We start from the raw sequence: 14543 nt of genomic DNA, 5'->3' as shown, positions 1-14543 counted from the left end.
TAAATAGCTGAAAAAAGGAGCATATAAGTCATGAAACAACGTTAGTTACTAGACTATAAAATAAGTGTGCACTGCATAATGATATATTGGTAAAGAATAATTTCTCATGTTTGAAGTAATTTATGAGTAAATTATATGTGAAATTTTCCTTTGTTGTTTTGCTGCAGAGGGGGGTGTCCCATGAAGCACTGTCAGAATTGTAATCTTGCAAGTCTATAAATGCTAAGTGATGCTATATATGGGAAGGCTGAATTGAATTTTTCTACAAAAAGGACATAAGGCAGTGTACCTTTTACAGACAAGGTATAAATTTTACACTGATATGTAACTATGCCAGATACTTTCACTAAGGGCTGCCTTCAGCTCTGACCTATTTTAATGCCCATTCTTACATCTATAGCTCATCTCAGATCTTGTGGTACAAAAAATTGCAACAGCTCTATAGTACTGTCAATAAACTCCAACAAGACTTTCTTCCACAGATGGCTGAAGCAGAAGCCAAGAAATCAAGATGGCTATAAAAATACCAACCCTGTTTAAAACCAAAGGAACTTCACATTATTGTAAAGATCCATCAGCTTTGATTAGCTTTCTCACACCCATGGAGCCGAGTTTAGATCAAACTTTGGATGCACCGATGGGCTACAGTTATAATAGAGTCTAGCGTGTGGTTCTTACTGCTTATTATTCATTAAGACTGCGAAATCTTTTAACATCTCATGCAATGTCTCTCCTTTGGCTTTTTACTTATGACAAGAGTTTTCCTCTTGCACTAGCAAAACTGAGTACCTGCAGCAATGGGGAGAACTTTTCTATACCTTTGTGTTTGTAGTATTGTGTTGGAGGTATAAGGATATTGACATTTTAAAATATTTCTCCGCCCATTTAAAATAAATGCTTCTAAATGCATGTCTAGAAAATTTAGAGTGGACTTATCATCAAAAAAGAAAATGTTCACCATTTATTTTAGAAAGTCATCTAAAAGTTATGTTCACATACAATTGTACATTATTACAAATTATAAGGGTCATAATATCTAATGCACTACATTATGCAAAAAGCCTGATGATGTTCACAACGGCTGTTTCTAGCTAATCTGAAGTGATTTTCTTTGAAATCCTGAACATCGTCCTGGACTACCACTCACCTTCGAAGGAAAAAGAGTGCAGAAGCGATGACAGCATCATAAAACTTTTTCCTTATCCTTTCACCAGTTTGATAATGTAGTGTCATTTTCTTTCACTGAAAGAAAATGGAAGCACCCCAAAGTAATGCCAGGGGCTACCCTTGAGGCATTTTGCTTTAATCTTTCTATGCCTCAGTTTTCCTATTTTAAAAAACGTTCATAATATTCATTCACACCAGCAGGGTGTTGTAAAGCTAAATTTATTATTGTTTGTAAAATGCTTTTAGAGCATCCAACTGGAAGAACAATAGATATGCAAAGCAGAACCTCTTGTAGCTATTATTCTCAGACAATTTCTGTTGAATTTATATAAAAGGAATACTGACTATTCTCAGATGATTGTTGTAAAACAATTTGTGTTGAATTTATATAAAATTGAATATTACTTTTTTTAACAATATAAAGAAAACTTGGCCATTAATCATTAAAATAGTATAATGCCCCCATGTTTTTTTCCAAATAAACAATAATAAATTAAACTAAAAATACATCAGATATGCTTAGCCTCTTTTAAAGATGTAGATGCACTGAGTATGTACGTCATACTGATACCTGTTACACAAACACAGGCCCACAGTCATCCTTTCCTCGTCTTGTCAGTAAAACATGTATAAAGGTTTCTCATTGTGTGGTTGCTTTTGATGCACAACTTTCAGCTAAGGAGAATACAAGACACTGCCCACTAGTTTTTATTTCTGGTACTTGTCTGTGAATCCTGTCAAATTCACACTTTAAAAGAAGCATCTTAACATAGTTTTCAGAGCATGAGGAGACTCTTGCTTGCTCATTACAGTCACGTTCAAACAAAATAAAAAGAGGCAAGATGTGCTCTATTATATGGGACTGGAAGCCAAACCAACTCTGTGCTTAGCACTGCCATCCCTTCACTTTGTAACTTGGTCACAAAATTCTGAGTTGTCATTCCAATGCCCATAAATTTATTCCTACAGATCCCATAAGAGAGCTCGACCTCTTCCCATATGAAATAATACGAGCCCATCCCTCTCCTCAGTTGCTGACATTTCGGGTACTGTGAATGAGCCAACACCTGGATTCTGCTTTTTAATCACTTGCACCGTCCATTCTTACCACTCCCAGTTCTGCCCAGGCCCAGAATGGCTGCAGTTTGATCAGAATTGAAATTGATATTGAAGTTTTTAGTTCCTTGTAGGCCAATGTGTAAACAGGTCAGACCTATATACAATATGAACTATTACTGACATTCAGAGTAACACACGGATTTCTGTAAGATCTTACCTGGATCAGAGCTACTTGCGACTATAACACACATAACAGAAGGAGATGGCCAGAATGAATATAAGCACTATCAATATTATGAATTGAAGTTAGTGATCCAAAGGAAAATGTGTTACTGTCCTGGTTAGAGGTAAAACAGGCCCCAAACTACAACAGTTACTCCAGACTAGAATAAAGAGTTGTGACATTTTCAAGAAATCTGACTTTAGAAACCTCTGAATGGCCTTATATTTACCCATAAACATAATAATTAATGTAAAAATAAATGGGTGAACAGGACTGATTCTTTTTAACCGATGCACCATGATCTCACTACCTGCAGGTCTGAAGATCTGAATTGGCTTCGCCCAAACCACAACCCTTCTGGGACTCTTCATACGCTTCACGAGCAAAAGATTAGGTTCCATAAAGCAACAGCTCAGCCGGGCAGCAGTAATTATAAAGTGATCCAGGATTATGCCTTCTGTTCAAGCTCTCTTACTAGGCCATCACCGGGCTGGGTACAAGAAGCGTGCGTGTGGGCAGGCATGGGCAGATGGCTCTTCCCGCTCTTTTCTGAACGACCCGTCTCTGACCCTGGCGGCAGGAACCTGCGCCAGAGACCCTCTCTGCTTGGGGCTGGAGAGAACAATCCCTTGCAGAGTTCTTAATTTAAAGACGTTTAGGGGGAAACCAAGAATGAATCAGAAGAAAACCAAGAGAGAAACCGTATTTCTTAGTCCCCAGTCCTTTTACATATTTACACTGTGGGGATTGGCAGTGGCGGCTGCGAAACCTTGCGATCTGACCCCAGGCACTATTGACTTGGCACCATACTGCTCAGTTTTCCCTAAGACCAAATGAAATGTCTAAAAATAGCAATGCTTGCCAAAATGTTTATGTTTTTAGCTTCGCTCGGCTGTCTTCACATTGAGACCTCTTTTCTTCTTCTGCCCTATCCCTCCGATTGGATTACATCCCTCTTAGTTGTGGGAGCTGGGATTATGCCTGAGCTGGGAACTGGAGGGAATACAGTAAAGCAGCCTAAAAGGGAAGGGGGAGTACTTCTGACATTCCTCCCCGTGAAAGCGAGCAGCAATTGACCAAACGCGCTGTACATCCACACTTGGTGCTTACACACGGGGTGAAAGGGTCAGCCCTTGATCTCTCTGTGTTGCCTTATTGCATTTCCTGCAAGGTATTACCTTTGTTGACAGATTCCGTCCTTCTTGTCAATGAGGACTGTCATCTGGTCCCTCAGGCCATGCTCTCGCCTGCTTCGATTGATCCTTCAGTTTGCTTTTATTTCTGGATGCTACGTTATCGCTGTTGCTGGGATTCTGTACGTGCAACTGAGTATTATTGTAAGTCTGAATTGTAGCTCCTCAATTTTTAAAAATAAATACAAATAATTAAAAAAATAAGGTTGTCAAAATCCTCTAGCTTCTCTTTTGATGGTGTTTAATGCTTCTAAACGTTACATCCCTCATTCTCTTCATCCTCCCCCATCAAGTAGCTCTGAATGAGTTTCAACCTCACTGCCAACTACTGCAAAAAGAATAAATCAGGTAGCAACTGGTTTCAGCCAAAGTCTACAGTGATTCTTACTGGCATTGCAAAGCTTACTTGAATTCACAAGGGGCTTAAAAAGCACTGAGATGGCAGAGATTGTTGTGGCAGAAGCAACTGGAAAATGTCCTGAGATTGAAACACAGACATATTAACATCACCCCTGTGGACGCTAATGACTTGCACTTTAAAATGCCAGAGGCTCATACTGCCAGCTAAAACAAAGAAAAAACACATTTTTAGTCTCCAAAGACTTTAGATCTTTCCAAACTCTGAGGGCAAATTCAGCCATAATGTATTTTTGCAGTAGAGCAGGGCAGCTCATGCATGCCACTGGGGGAATCATTGCCTGGAGTTGCTGTAGGCAGTGTAGTCGGTATAGCTAAATAAAACAGCAGCTGAAAACCTTTGAGAGGTTAAACTAGTAATGAAGCATTCTATAATGCAATGCAATCAAACCTAAACAGTTTGAAGGCATATCTTGCTGACGCTCGCAACCCTTGTCTTTCTCACTGAAATGTATTTCAGGAAACGACCACCAAACACAAGGATTTCTACAAGAGCTTTACAATCTAAATTGACACATAATTAGAAAAATATTTTAATCTTTTGATGAAGTAACAATGTCCTACTTAGACGTTTCTAGATGAAGAGTTTTTTAAGAGCTTACTAGTAATGGCAGATCGGAAACTTTCTGAAACTGTAAATGTTTAAAGAGCTCTACTCCAAGAGACGGAAAGGTAACAGGAAAGGAAGAAAAACAGATGCTGACAATAAAGAGAAGTCTAGGAAAAGGTTTAGAAGGAAATATTTGGAATAAAAAGTTAAAACAGGACTGGGTTGAGTGGGAAAATATGTGTAGGATAGGAAAAATACAAAGGCCAAATTCATCCTCAGTATAAATCTAATGATGAACCAAGCCCAAGAAACTTTAAGTGGACTGGAAAAAAGTATATTTCTTTCTTTTTTGATGCTTTTTAATATGTAAAAGAAAAAAAATCCAAGTTTTATTTGCTTATATTAGAAATGCAAGCCACACGTACTTTTTTTCTTCACAGATTCCATGGATGACTAAACGACGAGCAGGGTAAGATTTGTGTGCTATGTGGGTTGCATTAAACCTGAGTAACTGAGAAAGTAATTTATACCTTGCCTAACTGAAAATACATCTTCTTCTAAAGGACAAAAAATACTGACTAACTAACGTTACAGTGTTTTCCTAGGAACCTACTGCTACATCCAAAATTTAAACAAAACATCTCCTTTTAGAAATTTTATGATAAAGCAAAAGAACTACAGTAAAAGGACTTTCTTTTATATTCAAATTGCATTTAAAGTAGTTCTTATAATAGAATGAATCTGAAAAAGGGATGTTTTGTCAAAGTCAAGTGAGAAAGTATTGTAAACCGGTAAAAATCCAAAAAGATGTAAAAGGAAAACTATGTATGGTTGTCCATGTATTGAATATTCGTAGTGGAATTTGATGGTGGTAAGGGAAACACATTTGCTCAATGAACTTCTAGGTCTGTGCCTCACAAATATTTAGGCACATCTCTATTCTCACATACATCTTAGTAAAAATATGCCTTAGGTACATTTAAGCCAGTGCCTGGAGTTGTCAAGTGAGTTAAAAAGATGGAAGTAAAACGTAACATTGTGAAGTTTATAGGCAGATATAAAAACAAAAATAAAACCCACACAAAACCAATTAAATTGCTCCCAAAAATGAGGAAATAAAGTGTAGTTCAGAGATAAAAAAAGTAACACATATATACAACTAAAAAAATCCAGACGAAAACAGTTTCATTCCAAGGGCTAATAGTTAATATTGGGGAAAAAAAAGTAAAGATATGAAATTGCCAAGATCCTCAGTATTAGGACCAGCTACATTCCTCTTTTGACCGATCTTGCCAATAGGCAACCCCCTTCCTATTGGAGTCTTAATGCATTCCAACTAATTAGCTCTGTATTTTCTAAATGCAGATTTAGATTTAAAGGTGTTGTAAGTGGTCTTCTCGGTAAAACGTTAAGATGCCACTTGTTCTTGTAAAAATCTTTTCTAGATGCTTGAGCTTGAATTTTGTCACGTACAGATAACCTTTACTAAAACCTCTGGGAAGATGAAGAGTCTTGACCAAATAATGAGAGTTAACTGTAACTGAACCTGCAGGAAAGTGGGTATGCTTAACACGGCTGTAATTCTAGTCAGTCTTTAAACTAGAAACGAACAAATTATCCAAGATTCAAACACAACCTGGCCATAAAAATGTACAGTAGTACTGAATTGGAGCAAGTAAAGTAATTTAAACATACAAGTGTTATCGAGCTGATCCTTGCACACCCTAAAATGCTATTGACAAAGTTCTTCCATTGAAGTTCTACAAGGACCAGAAACACAACTTCGGGCCATGACTGTACAGTTTTCTCTGTATGTTTAACTTTTTTTCAGAACAGAGAATGTAAGTTTAAAGTATTGTATGTATCACTGACTAAATCTTTGTGCAGTCCCCCTTATGCTGTACAAAGTATGTTTTCACTCTCAGATTAAGCTTTATGCACTTCAACGAATTCTTATTCCACCATAAAAGTTTAAACATGTTGATAATTTATATCAAGCTGTCCTCCAGAATTGCATACAATACTGAAAGAAGCAAAGGAAGAACTATTAATTAAGATCATGCTGCGTAGACAGGGAACATCTAACACAGAAACCCAAGGGACGGATAGCTAACAGCCGTGAGATCCTTCTCTTCGGTTCCCCTTCCACTCCCTAGCCAAGTGTTAGGAAAATATTCCACTTGGCCTGACTTCAGTTAGAGCATTATAAAGGACTGGAACCTTCAGCAGTATTAGCACCAATTTTAGTATTGTTCTACTAAAATTACCAAATAACTACGGACTAATATCTCACTAGATCACATTTTAAATAACAAATTTAATATCTAACTTTAGTTTCACGAGCACTTCAAGACAGGATAAAATAGCATCATTGCTAAAACAAGAGATCTGGCCACCATCAATCTCTTAGCTTCTCATTTCTGCACAGGCCCACTCCTTGTCGTCACTTTGTGTTGGCACAAACATTTGTGTGGCTGTGGAGTGCAAAGGACTGGGGAGATGATCTGGCTTAACTCTAACCCAGACTGATACACCCATCTGGTTCATTAAGCACCTATGTAAATACTTGTGCCACCACAAAAGGATGGTGCAGGTCAGGACGCAGAAGCAAAATACAGGTCGAGGGAAATATTTTTAATATATCCTTCTTGCTACCTATCTCAGAGGGTTTCTCAGGTCGTAGTGACAGACTGATTCCCCCACAGATATCAGACTGTGTTCACACGACAGCCTCACACTTTGATACATAGTCCATTGCCTCAAACAGAACAACCACTTTTTGACATATAAAGATCTGGCGAAGCTTATTTATTTGATTAATCAAAATTCTTTCAAACTTTTATATATTTACCTGACTTCTGCTCTGCCCTTTCCTTTCCTCCATGAATTTTTGAGGCCACACAGTAAAACTGGATGCTAATGTTCATTAAGTAAGTGTGTGGAAGAAGGATTTAAACAGAGAAGTGGGGATGGATATGGCGTGGTATTGTCCTAACACACTCCCCAAGCAAAGATACAGGAGCTAATACATGCACACATCGAGCTGATCACAACACATGATAGTGTTCTCAGCACCAGCAACATCTCCCTCCCCATCACCTAGTGCTGCCCTGACCCACACAGAGGACATTCACAGGCAGGTCCCACAGAGGTAACTCTGCATCTCCGGGGAATTTCCCTATCCAAGAAAAGTGCTTTTGAGCAGTGACAACTCCTTCCAACGCATCTGAATTTACACGTGCTGAAATAACTTAATTATTGTACCAGCGGACAACATGATCCAAATAATTTTGTGTAAGCGAACCATTTCCATCACTTACTGCTCCATGACTTTTCTCACTAATTCAGTGACTTTTCCTTCAGGTTTTAAGTAAAGTACTAAGCTGAGAATGATCTCTATATTATAATTTATTTTGCTAGCTCTTCCTAGCAAGTACATTTTGAGTATTACTAGTTAACCCATTCTGAATTTACTGTTGCTGAAGAGCAATAATTTTTGAATTGGTCTCACTAAGTTAAATGCCTTACAACAGTGCGCCAACACAGCCGTCACCTTTATCAACCACACTGGTAGTCCTTCAGAACAATATCAAATTCATTTGACAAGATCTAATTTCTATGAAATCATGCTGGTTAACTTTAACTGTATTCTCAGCATTTAATTCTCTATTGAAATCTGTTATCAGTTGACCTGTTACTTTCTTGAGGCTCTGTGCCTAAACAGCTGTCTTATATTTAGTTTCACAAATCACCTTATCACTTCCAGCAGTGGCAGGTCATTCTCCTGATCCTCTGGAACTTCTCCGATTTTCATTTAAAATCAACATCATTGGTCCAGACAGGTTTGTTAAGAACCTCTTGGGATTACTTCTTTCAACCCGCTTATATAAAAGTATTTAATGCGAAAAGGTAGTCCTTTTATCCTCCTCACAAAGGGGTAAAAAAGTTTTACTGTTCATAGATATGATACAGAGGCATCCAGTTTTGTTGCAAATTATAACCACAACATCATTAAGCACTTTTTCTGCATTGTAGAAAATTCTGCCTTTTATGTTGAGAAACTGACCTTTTAGTAACAGAATTCCTCTTTTTTTCATGTCATGAAAAAATGCCTTTTCCCTACTTTCGTGCTTAATGAGAACGGTGTCTGGAATGAGAATTTGAATGTAACCAATGGATGCCAGACATTAGGTCGTATAAGCAACCTGAAACCTTTTGGCTAGATAAACCAGAGAAACATCTTCATTATGAATTATAGGTAGTTGAATGTTTTTCAAAATCTGTGTTTAAACCTAACAGTTGTGTTCCTAACGTTAGACAGCAGTAAACAAAGTTTTCTTCCTTGCTTTTTGTTTGCAAATGGTGACTACAGAGTACCTGCATAACAATGAAACATTACATCAGGTATTGGGCCACTAAGAAATTCTGATTACAGGGTGCCTAACCTTCAAACAGCATTCAAGGCAACATAGCGCTATTTTTACCAAAGCTGCAAACCTGGCACAGTGCGTTTTAGTGAGACATCTGGTCTCTTGGATGGAAGAGAAATTTTCCAGGGATCAGATGTAGCCAGAAGCTCCTTTGCATAAAGTAGAAGAGTGGGAAGAATCCCTCAGTCTCAGTTTGTCCTGTAAGTTTATAAAGCCAGACATACCATTTAAGAACTGGTTATTTGGGTGCTTTTTTTCTCTTGTTAACATTTATTCAGCTCAAATATTACAAATATGTGGGAAGAAATTCTCACTGCGAAAGATGCAATATGCTCTTCCCTCTAAAAATCAGCAACTTTTACTGGTACTTTCCAAAAAACAGCAACAATCAAGATACAAAACAGATGAGGACAAAGCTCTTTTTTAAAATTTTATTTTAAGGCCAATATTTAGTGTACAAAATTGGATTTAGTGGAGCATGAAATTCTTGTCCGAGTCACTGATTTAGTAAAATAATCAAAAAGTGTTTCGTGGCTTCATCAGAACATATATTTGCCAATAATAAGCAGAGGATTTTGCAGAGTGAATCCATGTTTGTAATATTTCTCTCCACACTGCTAAAAATACCATCTCTTTTGCATGTTTTTGATTAATGCCTTTAAAACACAAGTTTACAGAAGTACACAAATTCTTTCATGCCACCGTATCATGTATTTAAAGTAACTTTTTAGAAAAGTTCAGGAAACGTAAAAGGGATTTTTCATAGGAGATATGTTTAAAATGTTAGTATTTTTTTCTTCCTTTGCAGGGGTCACTTGTGCTGCACCTTGGATACCCCAATATATTTGGCTGCTATTTTATCTAGATTTATCCAGACAGCATCTGCCTTATGGGAAATACTTGAACTTTCCAGCCTTCACACATTGCAGCAATGGGAAAAGATCAGCAACACAACCCATGTTGCTGAAACAGTTTCCAGTTAAACGATACCCATTCCAGTCATCCTAATAGAATTTAAAAAAAATAAAAATCTGATTGATAGAGTATTTAATGTATTTAATGACAAATGTTTATTTTGACTAGTATAAAAGCTAAATAGTTAGGAAAATATAAAGTACTTGGAAAACACAAAGAGGATTCAAGCTGTTTGTTAAGCAAATTTGGAATTCACACTTGGATTTGACTTCTATTAACCAAAAATTTTATTTCAGCTGAGCTCACATTTTGTCCCTAACTCACTGTGTGAGCACACAGGTCTAGCTAGAAAGATGTTTTACTGCACTTCGTTAGAAAAAAATGGACTTTTTTCATGACAAAACATAAAAATATATACAAAACACATTCAAGGGCCTAAAGCAACATGGAAAAGGCCACCACTGAACCCTGCTTATGGTAAGTATATCTATTTGTTTTTTAAATTTAGCAGCTCTCTAGTTGAGGAGGAAATGCTTTCAGAAAACAATTAACGCCAGGCAAATAGTACAAATTTCCTTCTAATTTAATCTACCCAAATTCCCCGTTTGGAGAGAATGTCTAGGAAATTGTTCCATTTGTAGAATTGTCTATGTGACTAATTGACACTTGTGTTATAAATTTCATCTTGTAACACAACCAGTACTTGCGCTTAAAAAAATAAGTAAAAACCCAATTGTTTCTGCCCTGCCTTCACAGTTGGAAATATTACCCCTCAGTTAGAGCCCAGCCATACCAACATTCGATTTGGGATTTGACTTAACCAGTAAGGCAGAAATATCCAGCAGGGATGATGGAAAAATAAGCAAGAGGAGAAAAATCTCTCAGAGCAGATCAGCTGCCAAAAGAATTAAAAACTTTTTCCATCAGTGGCTGATCCGCTTTAAGAGATTCTTGCTCTCTGCCCTTCCAAACGCTTGTTTACACCTCTCTGGATATTTCTGTCTTCTCGGTCAGTCAGGTTTGTGACCTTACTCTGAGGGAAGAGAAATAAACAGAAAAGTGTGAGTTCTTAACACAATAAAAGTTAATTTGATTATTGCTCATAAAAATAAGAATCTAGCTATCATTTTAGACAGCCATATCATATTTGATTAACCTGAATGAAACTAAATTAAGTGTTGTTCAGACGAATGAGCTGTACAAATGCATAGTAGCATGCTGTATCTGTCCCTGGCACGTATACCAGTGATGCAGACATGTGTGAGGTATACATTTACTGTGTGCATACACCAAGGGATTTAACATTTGTTTTAATGTTAGTGAATTAGGTTTTGCAACCTCTAAGTGGCCTTTGGATTAACCCTTCTAGATCACATATGACTAATTGCCCAACTCCTAAAAAATATTCAGTAACCATGAAGATAAATCAGAACATCTGTAAGAAAACCTCAAATGTTCTGAACCAAAGCAGAAGCCTAGACTTCAGATACTCTCACTTGATCTGTCTTATATCCAGAATTACAACATTTTTTCATTGTTTGGGATAGCAAGAGATTTGGCAGAAAGATACAGCCAGCATGCCCACTAATATAAAAACAGCATAAAACCCCTTATCTAAAGTAAACCCTATATTTTTATTACAATGTTTTATTACAATTTCCCAGTCCAGCTAGCAATCTGCAGGATCTCCGAATCATTCCATTCTTGTTACCAACCAGAAGTTAAAGCATGCATCAAAATCTGAAAATGGTTTATTATGTACTGGAGCTACAGGCAGCTGAAATACAGTTTTACCATTCCTGAAACTTGTCTTACTATTTTCTCCACTCCAACACTCGTAATAGCCAAACCCTGGGACATGGTATTTTTTGCAGTACAGCATGCCCACAATTAAACATCTAAAACAAAGGCAATGACAGAAGAAACACAATATGTGATGCACATGCATATATATCCCAATTCTTACTTTGTTATTATTTAAAAGCAACAGATTTAAGATACTGAAGGACTACTAATCAGTTACAGATTTATGACTGTTTTGCAGTTTTCAGTAACAGTACAATATGCAGACCTCTCAACTACATGATTCACTCCATGAATATATCTTCTGACAAAAGCAGCTACCTCAACTTCTCATTTTATGCAACTTATAGAAAATTTTCAGATGTGACCCAGTTATGTCACAACCATTTTCAAATTGTGATCCTCTGAAAAGTAACTATATAAAAAAAGCACCTTCTTACTCATCACATCTACTCCCCATAGATAGCCAGGATAAGATCTGCTAACTTGGTTACAAAAATAAAGGCTCTACTACTTGTTAAAATTTCTACTAGCCTTGCAAAACTAACATAGCTGAGGAGAACAGGGAGCTAAATTCTTCTGCATCTTCAATGGAAAGAATTATTTTACACTGCAATACAGCTCTAAAAGAGCTCATCAAAGATTTTGAGTGGGATCAAACAACAACAAAGGCATACTTTTGCCTGCAGAAACATTTTAACTAACAGATACATACAATAAAGAATTAATTTAGCATTTTGTTAGAGATTAAGTCACCATTGGCCTTTGGAAAGGAATTGTTTTACAGGAAAACTGAGTATGGTATATGGATATCAACAGAACTCTCAAGCAGCAATTTTCCATTCAAATTGTCTATTATCCATCTTTCTCCAGTTCTTGGGTTTGCCTTCTTATTTGTCATTTTAACAAGACACTTAGATATAATCCTGCAAATCGTAAGACTTGGCTCTTTGATTTTTTACTTGCTACCACTTGTTTTTATCACCCTGTCAGACCCAGAACACAGCAAAACAATACACCATACCACCAAAGCTATGCAGGCAGGCTTCCATAAATTCTGAGACTGGCTTAAACTTAAGCAATCTTACAGCATGGATAAGGGGGAGCTTTTTTTGTTGGGGGGAAGAGGGGAAACTGTTGACACTTGAGAGACAAAGAGCCTCCAAAGGCATCTGAGCAACAAAATTTAATCTTAGAAGTCCATGAATAAAAACCATGGATCTTCCCACTATATTAATGAAAGTGAGCTGAGCTTACTTTCATCTTGTTTCTGGGAGGTGAGCAGCAATCCCTTTTCCATCCACAGTCAGCAGCCTTACCAGTTACTCAGTTACTGCCATCTCACAGATTTCTCCTTCCTTTCTGTCAGACTATTCTGTTGTCACCTTTCTCCACTTTCCTTCTAAAAAACATGTTCATTTGTACCATCTCCATCTCCCTTCCATAGCTCTTGAACTTCTTAATTTTCATCCTCTCAAAAGAAAAAGTGACTAGTTCAGAAAAGTTGTTGACTTGAATTTCATTTGCAACTAGAGATTTTTCATGGAGAACCTGCTTTGCTGTATGTTAGACAACACTGGCCATATTACAAGACCTGAAAGACACTTAAGTATTAAAAGCTGGAGGCAATCTGGGATCCTGGAAAATATTCCAGAGAAGGAATCACACATTGAGGCCAGCATTAAGCAATTAAACTAAAAATCAAAAATTTATTTCAAAAAGCACTCTTTTAAGAAGATTTTTCCTCTAAATTAATCAGACATTCTCAGGTTTAAGTGTTTTGTTGGTTGGTTTTTTTTTGTTTTTTTTTTTGCAAATGACACTGTAATATGTATTTTCACAAGATCTGAGAAGTATTAACAGATTCAACAGAAAAACGTGAGGGCTTGCAATAACGATCTTGTGAGTATTTTAAGCTGATCCCACTTTCTCCTCTCAGAACAAAATGGAAATGAGATATTAAAAGCGTACAAAAACCTCAGCAAGTGAGAATTTAGACTCAGATTTTCCCTGCTCTCACAGAAGAGTATCCCTATATAGATGTATCTATATCTAGATATACATGTAAACCACATGTATATCAAAACCACATTCATCATTATCCTTCTGTGTTTTACTGCCTCCAGAGTCATCTTTTTCCGAGGCTCTATTGCTTCAGCCTGAGTTGCATGCCTGAGGCAAGAGGCTTAAGCCAACACTTTCAGTCAGGTTTGGAGAACAAGCCATAGGGAGGAAAGGTCACTTTTTCATTTCTTTGTCATGTTCCCTCAAGATATATTGAGAATGCATATTCTTCATACCAGAATCTCTGAGGTCTGAAATCTAAGGTTATCCTTACTCAGACATCAGAAATAAAACCAATATTACTATTAACAATATAAATATATCTCACCATCTTCTTTATTCCAAGGCCTACTTTCCCCCAAAGTCTCAGGTAAACGCCCCAAATTATTCTCACTATGGCAAAATTTTCTGATAGTCCATTTCCCAAGATGAATGCAGCCCCTAAATGAATGCTGGGAACTATGTTGCGTCTCCCCATTGCATTACATACACCATGCACCTCGGTGGATTATGACCTTGGTGGGAGGATGGATGCTTCTGTCTTACTGTTCTGGTGCCACCCACACAGAGCTGCCTTTAGATGAGGCCATGTTAATTTAGTCAATGGGAGAAAACAGGCAAAAGTATCAGGAACTTAGGAGCAAGAGGTACCCACCATAAAACCTTCTGCCTTTAAAACTCTGGAAACGAGCCCCAGCTTTCCAACAGGGATTTGATGGCCC

The sequence above is a fragment of the Larus michahellis genome, chromosome 3, assembly GCF_964199755.1.
Source record: "Larus michahellis chromosome 3, bLarMic1.1, whole genome shotgun sequence".
NCBI lineage: Eukaryota > Metazoa > Chordata > Aves > Charadriiformes > Laridae > Larus > Larus michahellis.
This window is presented reverse-complemented; position numbering follows the sequence as displayed.